At 44.0% G+C, this 11,415-nt stretch overlaps 1 long non-coding RNA gene across 1 annotated transcript; it reads left to right on the plus strand.

Moving 5' to 3' along the window:
• The first annotated feature begins 604 nt into the window (after positions 1–604).
• Positions 605–7,991, plus strand: LOC121851804. The gene is made up of 3 exons (XR_006085982.1): positions 605–627; positions 2,388–2,558; positions 7,961–7,991. It is a non-coding gene; the product is annotated as an uncharacterized LOC121851804 (long non-coding RNA).
• Positions 7,992–11,415: the final 3,424 nt, after the last annotated feature.

Consider the following 11,415-nt stretch of genomic DNA (forward strand, 5'->3'; position numbering starts at 1 on the left):
TGAAGGTACAGAGTGATCTGGGTGTTCAAGTTAGCGAATCAGTAAAGGTAGCGGGGCAGGTAGATAAGGCAGTAAAAAAGGCATTTGTTTAACTGAGCTTTATTAGTAGGGGCATACAGTATAAGAGTAGGGAGGTTATGGTTAATCTATACAAAACACTGGTTAGGACTAGCTGGAGGACTCCGTCCAGTTCTGGGCACCGTACTTCAAAAAGGACATTAAGGCACTGGAAAGGGTGCAGAAGAGATTCACGAGAATGATACCTGGAATGGGGAACGTTAGCTATGAGGACAGGCTGGAGAAGTTAGGACTTATCCCATCAGAGCAGAGAAGGTTACGCAGGGACCTGATAGAGGTCTTCAATATCATGAAAGATTTCGACAGGCGAGATAAGGAAAAGCTGTTTCCGCTGGTAGGTGTGACTGTGACCCGTGGTCCCAGTCTTAAGATATCTACCAATAGAAGCAGAGGGGAGGTTAGAAGAATTTTTTTTCACTCAGCGAGTTGTTAGAATTTGGAATGATCGGTCCGAAAGGGCAGTGAAGTCCGATACAACAACAGCTTTTAAGAGAGACCTGGATAGGTATCTGGGGAAGACAGTTTTTCAGGGTTATGGGGAGAAAGCTGGTGAGTGGGGTTAATAAAAGTCAGTTGCTCTGTCAAAGAGCCACACAGACTCGATGGGCCGAATGATCTCGTTCTGTGCCATAACATTCTTGGATTCTATGAATCTATGAATGTATATTTCTGTATGTGCGTATTGTATTTCTGAGTGTTTCTTTTTATATGTGCGTTTGTGTTTGTCGGTATTTGTGTGTGTGCTTGGGTGTGTGTATTTGTTTTTGTTTGTTTGTGTGATTTTTGTGTTTGCGTTTCAATGTTTGTGTGTTTCAATATGCGTGTTTAATTGTCTGTTTCTATTTGTTTGTGTGTGCATGTGTGTTTCTGGATTTATTTTTGCTCGTGTGTCTGTGAATTTGTGTGTGTGTGTGTATGTTTGTTTTTGTGTATGTTTTCGCATGTACGTAAGTGTGTGTGTGTTGTTCGACGTGTCCTTCTGTGTGTGTGCTTGCATTTGTTTTGCTGTGTGTGTAATTGTGTGGCAGTGGATGTATGTGTTTGTGTATGTGTTTGTGTGCTTCTATATGTGTTTCTGTTTGTGTGTGCGCGTTTGTGTGTGTTTGTTTGTGTGTATGCTGATGGTTTTTATGTTTTTATGTTTTTATGTTTTTATGTTTTTATGTTTTTATGTTTTTATGTTTTTATGTTTTTATGTTTTTATGTTTTTATGTTTTTATGTTTTTATGTTTTTATGTTTTTATGTTTTTATGTTTTTATGTTTTTATGTTTTTATGTTTTTATGTTTTTATGTTTTTATGTTTTTATATTTCTATGTTTTTATGTTTTTATGTTTTTATGTTTCTGCGTATGTATTTTCGTGTGTTTCTTTGTTTCTACGTGTGTATTATTGTGCATGATTTTGCATCTGCGTGTATGTGTGCACGTGAGCTTGTGCGCGCGTGTGTGTCTTTTTGTGTGTGTATTTGCGCGTGTACTTGTGCATGTATGCCTGTGTCTGTCAGTGTGTTTGTTTGTGTGTGTGTGTGTTTGTGTATGTATCTGTATATTTTGTGTGTCTTTGTATTTCTGTGTGCTTCTGCTTATGTGGTTTCTGCGTATTTGTGATTCTTTCTGTCTGCTTATTTGTGCTTGTGAATTTCTTTGTGTGTGTATGTTTGTGCATTACTGTTTGTGTGTGTGCGATTTTGTTTATGTGTGTCTATGTGTGTATTTGTGTGTGTGTTTTTGTGTGTGTGCGTATTTGTGCGCGCGTGTGTATTTGTTTGCGTGTGCATGTTTGGGTATGTGTGCATGTGTTTTGGTGCCCGTGTGTTTGTACGTTTGTGTGTATGTTTGTGGGACATTGCTGTTCGCAATTGGCTGCCGCGTTCGCCCACAAATATACAGTCAGTTCACTTTACAGTATATTCTGTGAAGCGCTTTGGGACGTCCTCCCGACGTGAAAAGCGCTATATCAAATGCAAGGATTATTATTATGATTATGTTTGTTCCTTGAGTGTTTGTGCGTTGGTGTGCATGCGTGCTTCTGTGGGTGTGTGTGCGGGATTTTGTTTGTATTTTTTTCTGTTTGTGCGTATTTGTTTGTGGGTCATGTGTTTGTCTGTGTATGTGAGTTTCTGTTTCTGTTTGCTTGTTAGCATGTGAGTTTGTGTGCGCATATCTGTGTCTCTGTGTGCGTTTGAGTGTGTGTGTGTGCGCGAGCGCACATTCCTGCAAACTGTCTAGCATCAAACAAAGTGTGAGTTACAGTGGGTTATACAGTGGGTTGTATTTATTCTGATCTTTCTTATGTCTCTGATCTCCAGGCTGGGGGACAACAATCTGACAGCTGATTGTACTGAGGATCTGGCCGACGCTCTCAGTACAAGCTGCTCTCTGACGCAGCTGATCCTGAATAAGAATAATCTGGGAGATTGTGGAGTGAAGCGACTGTGTGAGGCTCTGAGAAACCCGGAGGGTAAAATAGAGAGCCTGGAGTGAGTAAAACATTGTGTCTCCAGAGTCTGAATGACACCAATATCTCAATGTATTTTTGTGACAAGAATCCACGTGACAGTGTGAGGCCACAAGCCAAATTTACATCAAACTCTCAACATGGATTAAGAAGAAACCATGTGCTGGAAACCCCAGCTCTCGTAAAATGTGGACTGTCACAGCTCCGACCCCTAAACTGGTTCCAAGCCCCAAACCCGCTCCCATTGTATCTAATTCCGAAGCTCCTGGCCTGGTCCCGTCAATCCCTCCACTGTTGGTTTGTAGTTGTCTACTATTGTCAGCCGTGTGTCCGTCACACACACACAAACCTGTCATCAGGCTTTAAACTCTCCAAACCAACCTACTGACAGTTCCATATCTGACTGGAGATTTGTGTGTGTGGAATGAAGCCACATTCTCTCCAGGGCAGGGGAAGTTTTTGATCAACTGGGCGACTTTTAAAACAAATTGTGGGCGAGTCTACAAGCAGCCTCCCTGGGAGCTCGGAGTATCACCAAATAGTGTGGTGTGTGTATCGGTGTATGTTTTTTCTGTGTGTGTGTCTCTATGTGTTTCTGTGTACGTGTGTTGCTGTGTGTCTCTGCCTGTTTGAACTGTGTGTGGGTGTTTGATGGTATATGTGTCTGTGAGTGTTTTTTGTGTGTGTTATGGATGTTTGCTTATTATTGTGTTTGTGTGCGTATTTATATAGAATTATAGAATCATAAAATTGTACAGCACAAAAAGTTGCCATTCGGCCCATCGAGTTTGTGCATTCTTTTGAATAGAGCAATTAATGTCAATCCCACTCCCCAGCCCTTTCCCCATAACCGTGCAAAGCCGTCCTCTCAAATACCCATCCATCGCGTTTTTAAAAGTAGTTATCGAATCGGCCTCGACCACCTTTTCAGGCAATGCGTTCCAGATTCTAAGAACTCGTTGTGTGAAACAAATGATTCTCACCTCCCCTTTGCTCCTTTGAATACTATTTTGAATCTGCGACCTCGAGTAACCGACACACCCTCCAGTAGAAACAGTTTTTCCCTTTCTAACCCATCAAATCCCCTCATGATTTTGAAGATATCTATCAGGTCTCCTCGTAACCTTCTCTGCTCCAGTGAGAATAATCCCAGCCTCTCTAGCCTTTCCTCATAATCAATGTCCCTCATTCCTGGTACCTTCCTCGTAACTCTTCTCTGCACCCTTTCCAATGCCTTGACATCCTTCCTATAGTGTGGTGCCCAGCACTGGACGCAGTATTCTAACTGAAGCCTAAGCAGTGTTTTATGTAGGTTAATTATAACCTCCTGACTCTTGTACTCTATGCCCCTATTCATAAAGCCGAGTATCCCATGCCCTTTTTTACAGCTTCATCCACCTGTCCTGCCACCTTCAAGAATTTATTTAGCTGCACCGCCGGTCTTTCTGTTATTTTATACCCCTTAAGATTGTATTACATAGCCTATATTGCCTCCCATCATTCTTTCTACCAAAATGCATTACCTCGCATTTCTCTACACTAAAACTCATCTGCCATGTATCTGCCCATTTTTTCCATTCTTTCTATGTCTTCCAGCAGTTGACTACTATCCTTCTCATTGTTTATCACCCTACCTAACATTGTGTCGTCCGCAAACTTGGAAATAGTACTTGCTATACGCAAGTCCAGATCATTTATATATATTAAGAACAGCAGCGGTCCTAAAACCGATCTCTGGGGGGACGCAACTGTATACTTCGCTTCAGTCAGAAAAGCAGCCGTTCACCACAAATCTCTGCTTTCTGTCTCCCCGCCAGTTCTGGATCCATGCTGCCACTCTCCCTTTTATACCATGGGCTTCTATCTTTCTTAAAAGTCTTTCATATGGCACTTTGTCAAATGCCTTTCGAAATTCCATATAAACTACATAAACTGCACGACCTTTCCTTTATCCATACCACATCGAAAAATTCTATTAGATTTGTTAGACAAGATTTGCCTTTAAAAATCCATGTTGGCTATCCATCATTAACCCCAATTGAGTGAAGATTTATTCTGTCCCGGATTATAGTCTCCAAGAGCTTCCCCACTTCTGATGTCAGGCTGACTGGCCTGCAGTTCCCAGGTTTATCCTTCTGTCCCTTTTTGTACAGGGGACTCACATTGGCCAATCTCCAGTCCTCTGGCACCACTCCTGTGTCCAACGAAGAATGAAAAATTGCAGGCAAAGCCTCCGCCATTTGTACCCGTGCCTCCCATTGTAATCTTGGTTGCATCCCGTCCGGACCGGGCGACCTATCTAACTTCAGCGCACTCAATCTTTTCAGTACTTACTTTTTGTTTATACTTTTCCTAACCATTTTCTCTACCTTCTCCTCCGATACTGCTGCATTTGGTGCATCCACTTCTTTTGTGAAGACAGAAGCAAAATACTCATTCAGCACACTAGCCATGCCCTCTACCTCCACAATAAGATTTCCCCCTTGGTCCTTAATTGGCCCTACCCTACTTTGACTAGCCTTTTTTTTCTTTATATATTTGTAAAATATTTTAGAATTCGCTTTAGTGTTACCCGCTAACCTTTTTTTGTATAATTTTTTGCCACTCTTATTTCCTTTTTCAAACCTCTTCTGCACTTCCTATATTCCATTTGGTTGTCTTCTGTATCTTGGGTTTGACATTTGTCACACCCCTCCTTATTCTGCTTCATTTTAGATACAATTACCTTCGTCATCCAGGGAGTTTTGGAAGCTCTACTTTTCCCTTTTATGGGAATCTATTTATTCTGTCCCCGAGCTATCTCATTCTTGAAGACTTCCCACTGCTCTTTATTGCTTTACCTGCCAATCTTTCTTTCCAGGTCACTTTGGCTAGGTCCCAGAAATTTGCCCTATTCCAGCTGAGAGTAGTGGTCCTAACACCGATCTCTGGGGGGACGCAATAATCTGGGACCCAGCTGAATATCTTTACGTTAGATGGTTCCTTATCTCTTTCCTTGGCACTCTGAATCTAATGACGTTATGTCCTTGTTTGTGTTTATGTGTATATATGTATGTGCGTGTGTATGAATCTGTTTATTTATGTGTGTGTACATCAATCTTTTTGTTTGTTGTGTACGTGTGTTTGTTTGTCAGTTTGTTTGTGTGCATGTCTGTATTTGCACGCGCACGCACACACAAACACACACACAAGAATGAGAATGAAGTGAGACTAAGTCAGTCAAAGGCAGAGCGAGAGACAAATAAAGAGATTGGGAGAGAAGGAAATGGAGAGAATGAATGAGTGAGAGTTGAGATAGAGAAATGGAGAGAGAGAGCGAGAAGAGAGATTGATTCTGAGAGAAACCGCGAGAATGAAGAATGAGTTAGAGTGTGAGAGACGGAGAGACTGAGGAAGAAAGAGACTGAGAAAGAATGAAAAAGGCTATATTTTAAAGTGTAGCGACAATGTTTGTGGAAAAGACAGAAAGAGACTGAGAGAGAGACTGAGAGAGACAGAGGCAGAGAAACAAATTGGGGAGAACATATTGCAAATTGCAGCGACTGCATATTTTGTGGGAGATACATAGAGATAGCGAAAGAGGTCGAGGGACAGAGAGAAAAAGAGCGAGAGAGAGAGACGGAGAGAGAGTGAGAGAAATAGAGAAAGAATGTGATGTGTGTGTGCACATGTGCGGGGTTGTCTGACGCTGGTCCCAGCGCCTTGGGAAAGGCTCCAGCGCCATGAAAGGCTCCTGTATATACATGTCAATGTGTATTGTGTTGTTACACTATATTCCCTGTGTTTGTGTCTCTGTGTCCCGGCTGGGGAGCAATAATCTGGGAGATTGTGGAGTGAAGCGACATTATGAGGCTCTAAGGAACTCGGACTGTGAGAGTCTGGGGAAAGTAAAACACTGTGTCTCCAAAGTCTGAATGACTCCAACATCTCAATATCTTTATTGTGACTGTCTGATCAATGAAGCTTAATATTGTGACAGGAATCGGTGTGACAGTGTGAGGCGACAAGCCATCTTTTACATCAAACTCTCAACATGTATTAATGTCAGTGTGCATCTGTGTATGTCTCCGTGTGTGTGCCTGTGTGTGTGTTTGTTTCTGTGTGTGGGTGGGTGTCTGCGTGTGGGATTGTTTGTATGTCTGTGGGTGTTTGGGAAGTCCGTGTGTGTGTGTCTCATGTGTGTCTGTTTTGTGTTTGTCCGTTTGCTTGTCTGTGTTTGTATTTGTGTGTGTGATTGTGTGTGTGCGTTTCTGATAGTTTTTTGAGTGTTTGTGTGTATGGATGTGTGTATCTGTTTGTGTTTCTGTGTGTGTATGCATTTGTTTGTGTGTGTTTTGTGTTTGTTTTTGTGTTTCGTTATGCATGGTTTTTTGTTTGTGTTTGTCTTTGTTTGTGCTTGTGTGATGTGTTTTTGAATGTTTGTCTCAGTGTCTTTGTGTTTGTGTCCGTATGCCTCTGTGTGTCTCTGTATTTCTGTGTGTGTATTCTTGCGTGTTTTTCTGTGTTTTTGTGTGTATGTTTGCGACAGTGTGTTTGTTTTTGAGTATAATTGTTGTGTTTCTGTGTTTCTGTATGTTTGTGTGTACTTGTATGTGTTTCTGTGTGTGTGAATTTGTGTGTGATTGTGCGTGTTTGCCTATGTGTGTTACTGTGTGTATTTTCGTGTGCGGTTGTTGGTATGTTTGTGTGTATGTGTATTTATGTGTGTGTTTTTGTGTGGGATTTTGTTTATGTGTGTTTGTGTTTGTGTGGTGTGATTTTCTGTGTGTATGTTTGTTACTTTTTGTGTGTTTGTGTGTTTTTCTGTGCGTTTGTGTGGGTATTTGTGTGGCATGTGTTTGTTTGTGAGTCATTGAGTTTGTGTGTTTGCATGTTTGTGTCACTTTGTGTTGGTTTCTGTGCGTGCTTGTGAGTCTGCTTTTGTGTATGTTTGTTTTTGTACGTGTATTTGTGTGTGAAGAATTGTGTGAACCTGTGCATTTGTGTGTATTTGTGCGTGTGTGTGTTTTCGTGTGTGAGTAATTGTGTGCACGTGGGTGTGTGTTGGTGTGAGTATGTTTGTGTATGTGCGCATCTGCTTTACTGTGTGGGTGCTATTTGTGTGAGACAGCGTACATTTGAGTACATGACTGTGTGTTTGCGTGTGTGTCTGTGTTTATGCGTTTTGTTGTGTATGTATGTCTGTGTGTGTATTTTTCTGTGGGTCATGTGTTTGTGTGTGTGTGTTTGTATGTGTGCGTGTGCGTGTATGTGAATGCTTGTGCAAGTATTTGCGTTTCTTATGCTTGCGTGTGTGTATTTGTGTCTGTGTTTGTGTGTGCAGCTCAACAACCACTCAGGCATCAAACAAACTGTGAGTTACAGTGGGTTATAAACACTGTTTTACTCTGATCCCTGTTATGTCTCTGTGTCTCTGATCTGCAGGCTGTACAGTAACAATCTGACAGCTGATTGTACCGAGGATCTGGCCTCTGCTCTCAGCACAAACCACTCACTGACGGAGCTGATCCTGAATAACAATAATCTGGGAGATTCTGGAGTGAAGCGACTATGTGAGGCTCTAAGGAACCCGGAGTGTAAAATGCAGAGTCTGCGGTAAGTAACACACTGTGTCTCCAGAGTCTGAATGACTTACAGAGGGTCGAAGAGATTCCCAACCTCCATTCTTGGGGATGCCACATTGAAGCCAAATGATACCAAAGAGCCTGATTGCCCTCCTCCCAAAGAACATTAATCTCTATCGGAGAATCTTCCCAGCCACAGCGCCAATCTGTGATGGAAGGTGCTGGATTCTCCTCTATTACACTTGGTATATCCAGAAAACCCTCTGAGTGCCCCCTCGCTGGTGGCATGGACTGTCTGAGGGTCGTTTCCATCTCTGTATCTGCTTGTCGCCTCTAATGCCTCTTCGTTCCGTGGGTGACGGCCTCTAGTGAGTTACAGTAGGTTGTACACCCTGTGTTTATTTTGATCCCTGTTATGTCTCTGTGTCTCTGATCACCAGGCTGGACAGTAACAGCCTGACCGATGGCTGCACTGATGATCTGGTCTCCGCTCTCATGACAAGCCGCTCACTGAGGGACCTGAAGCTGGAGTCAAACTCCTTCACAGACGGCTCTGTCCCCGCTCTCCGCTGCCTCATACAGACCTGCACCAGTCTGGAGGAGATCTGGTGAGTGTTTGTGTCAGTGTTTAATGTGATAAACACACAGATAAAGGGTTGGGTATCAGAATGGGAAGAGTTTGAATGGATTTATTTATTAAACTGTGACATGATCAATTTACAGTTTCTATCATTATGCCATGATTTATTTCCTCTTTAATGTGTTTCAGGCTGTACGGGAATAGGTTCAGTGCAGAAGAAAAGAATCAGCTCGAGTCACTGCGGGGAATCAGAGCTGAGCTGACCGTGACAGTGTAACACTGACTGAGGCAGTGACTGTCCACACAGTCTGTGTAATATGGAATATGTTCTGGATACGGTAGTGATTGATTATTAAAGATGCTAATCCAGATTCCTCTCCCATCCCTGCTTTGAGAACGGTTATTGACACACACCTGCCTATGTGCGTGCCTTCCCTCACACATGCTTAGCTGAAACTAACCACCTCAATAGATGTCACACACAGAGCTTCTCTGTCTGACCTTTCCTTCATCTGTCTATGTGCGTGTCCCTGTAGGTAAGGATAGGGAATGTGTGGGTGTGGATAGGGAGGATTTTGGGTTGGTTGTGGATAATAAGGAGCTGGGTTCAGGTGAGGGTTTGTGTATCTGGGTGCGTGTGAGGGTGTACGATTTTCTAGGTGTAAGTGAGTGTGTGGCTTGTGGGTTTGAGGGATGCGGAGGGTCTATGTAAATGAGAATGGGGCGGGGAAGGTTGTAAGTGAGGGTGGAGAGGTACTTGGTGTCGGTGAGGGTGGGTAAGTGCTTGGTGTAGGTGATGGTGGAGGGAGCTTTCGCAACGTCATTGATTCAGGGACTCAAATAATTATAAAGTTCTTCAGTGAATGTCTGGGTGAAAGTATGAAAATTAGAAATGTTACCACCCTCGTAGAATAATCCCCCACCCCGCCAACCTCATAGTCCATGTAAGCTCCCAGCTTCCCCGGTCCCTCTCTCAGCCGCAAGAGGGTGTTAGATGAGATCAAAGCTGTACATTGTGATATATCCTTTCTTTTGATGAATTTTCTATTGGTGGACCTTCTGACAATTCTCACACACCACAAAGTATTGTCGGCCATCTGCTCCTCCCAGTAATGTCTCCCTGATGGGATGCCTTCAGAGCCCAGGTCCTAAAACATTTTGGCGTGTCACGGAGTTGCTGCTGTTTGATTCCGAGACTCACGCTGAACATGGGGAGGGGCTGTGTGTGGGTCAGGATGATGATCGGCTCGGTGTTGGTGTGGATGCATATGGGCTGGGTGTGGGTGAAAATGAGAAGGGTCTGTGTGTGGTTGTGTATGAGTATATGGAGGGGCTGTGTCAGGATCCATAGTCAGAGAGGCCGTAGCTGAAAGAAAAAAATACACAGTGGAGTGTGGGGGCTAGCCAGTGCGTGTTCGGGGGAGGGAATGATTGGGAGGAGGGGTAGCTAGTGAGGGGGGAGTAGGTGATGGAGGTGTGTGGTGTGTCTAGGAGTCTGGGCGGGGTACAAGGAGGCCGGGGTGTGTGAGCTGGTGACAGATCCATGTTGAATCACTTTCTCTCTAAATAATTCCTGACCTGTTGAGAGTTCCCAACTATTTCGCTTCAGTTTAAACTCTTTCGGGATTCAGGAAGTTGCTGCCGTTTGTCTCCGAGTCTTATAAGATGGTGAGGGGCTGAGTGTGCGTGAGGATGAGGTGGGAATGGATGTGGATATGTGTGAGGATGGGGAGAGGTTGGATCCTAAGGCTGTATTAGATCAGGATGGGCTGCGTCAGGATCTAGAGACAGAGAGGCCGGACCTGAAGAACAGAAAAAACACAGAGTGAAGTGAGGGTGCAAGCGATTGGGTTGTGGGGGGAGATGAGTGAGGGTGTAAGGGAAAAGTCAGGGTGGGGTTGAGCTAGGGTGGGGAATAAGAGAGTGTGGTGGCTGGGAAGGCAGGATTCTGTGCTGTGCATGGAGAGGTTAGGGATTGCAAGCTGGTGACAGATTCACATCACTGTGTAATTTTTCCTGAATCCAGACTAAACAGCACTGATGCCCCAGCGTTGCCGGGGCAGCAGCAAAGGGCGATCATGAGCGCCATCCTGACCGGGTTCGACTGCCTCACCATTCCTCAGAATATCGAGTTCATGCCCCTCATGTCCGGTACCTCACAAACCATTCATTAACGCCCCAACCCACTCCCTGCTGCCTCCGCTTGTTCCCTGTGCCCACCGTTACACCATCAGCAGCAGCAATTTCAGCCGCTACGCCCCAAACTCTGGAACACTCTTTATCTATCCCTCTGCCTTGTCCCTTTCTTCCCCATCTTCAGGTAGCACCTGAAAACCTTCCTCGTCGTTGGTTTATATGGTCACCTCCCTCTCCCCTGGCTCGGCGTCATGCTCCGCCACAGTCAAGCTTCCTGGGTATCCATCCATGTGACGGTGTTATATAAGTGCAAGTTGTTATTGGTTTTGTTGAGTACTAGATCCTCATCCTCACCTTGAAAACCCTCCAGGTCTTGCTCCTCCCTAATAACCCAACCAATTCCTCTACTCAGGGGCCTCTGGTGTGCTCCAAACACCCATCGCCTGCTCGCTCAACCATCAGCATTTAGGCGTTCAGCCTTCTGGATCTCTATGTTTTGTCATCTCCGCCTCGCCCCATCCATTGCCTCCTTCGAATACCATCGCAACGTTGTAATGTTAATTTTGTTAAGATCCAGGTGATTATAAGTCTATTGACAC

This window comes from Callorhinchus milii, unplaced genomic scaffold (genome assembly GCF_018977255.1).
Source record: "Callorhinchus milii isolate IMCB2004 unplaced genomic scaffold, IMCB_Cmil_1.0 Scaffold144, whole genome shotgun sequence".
NCBI classification, from domain to species: Eukaryota; Metazoa; Chordata; class Chondrichthyes; order Chimaeriformes; family Callorhinchidae; genus Callorhinchus; species Callorhinchus milii.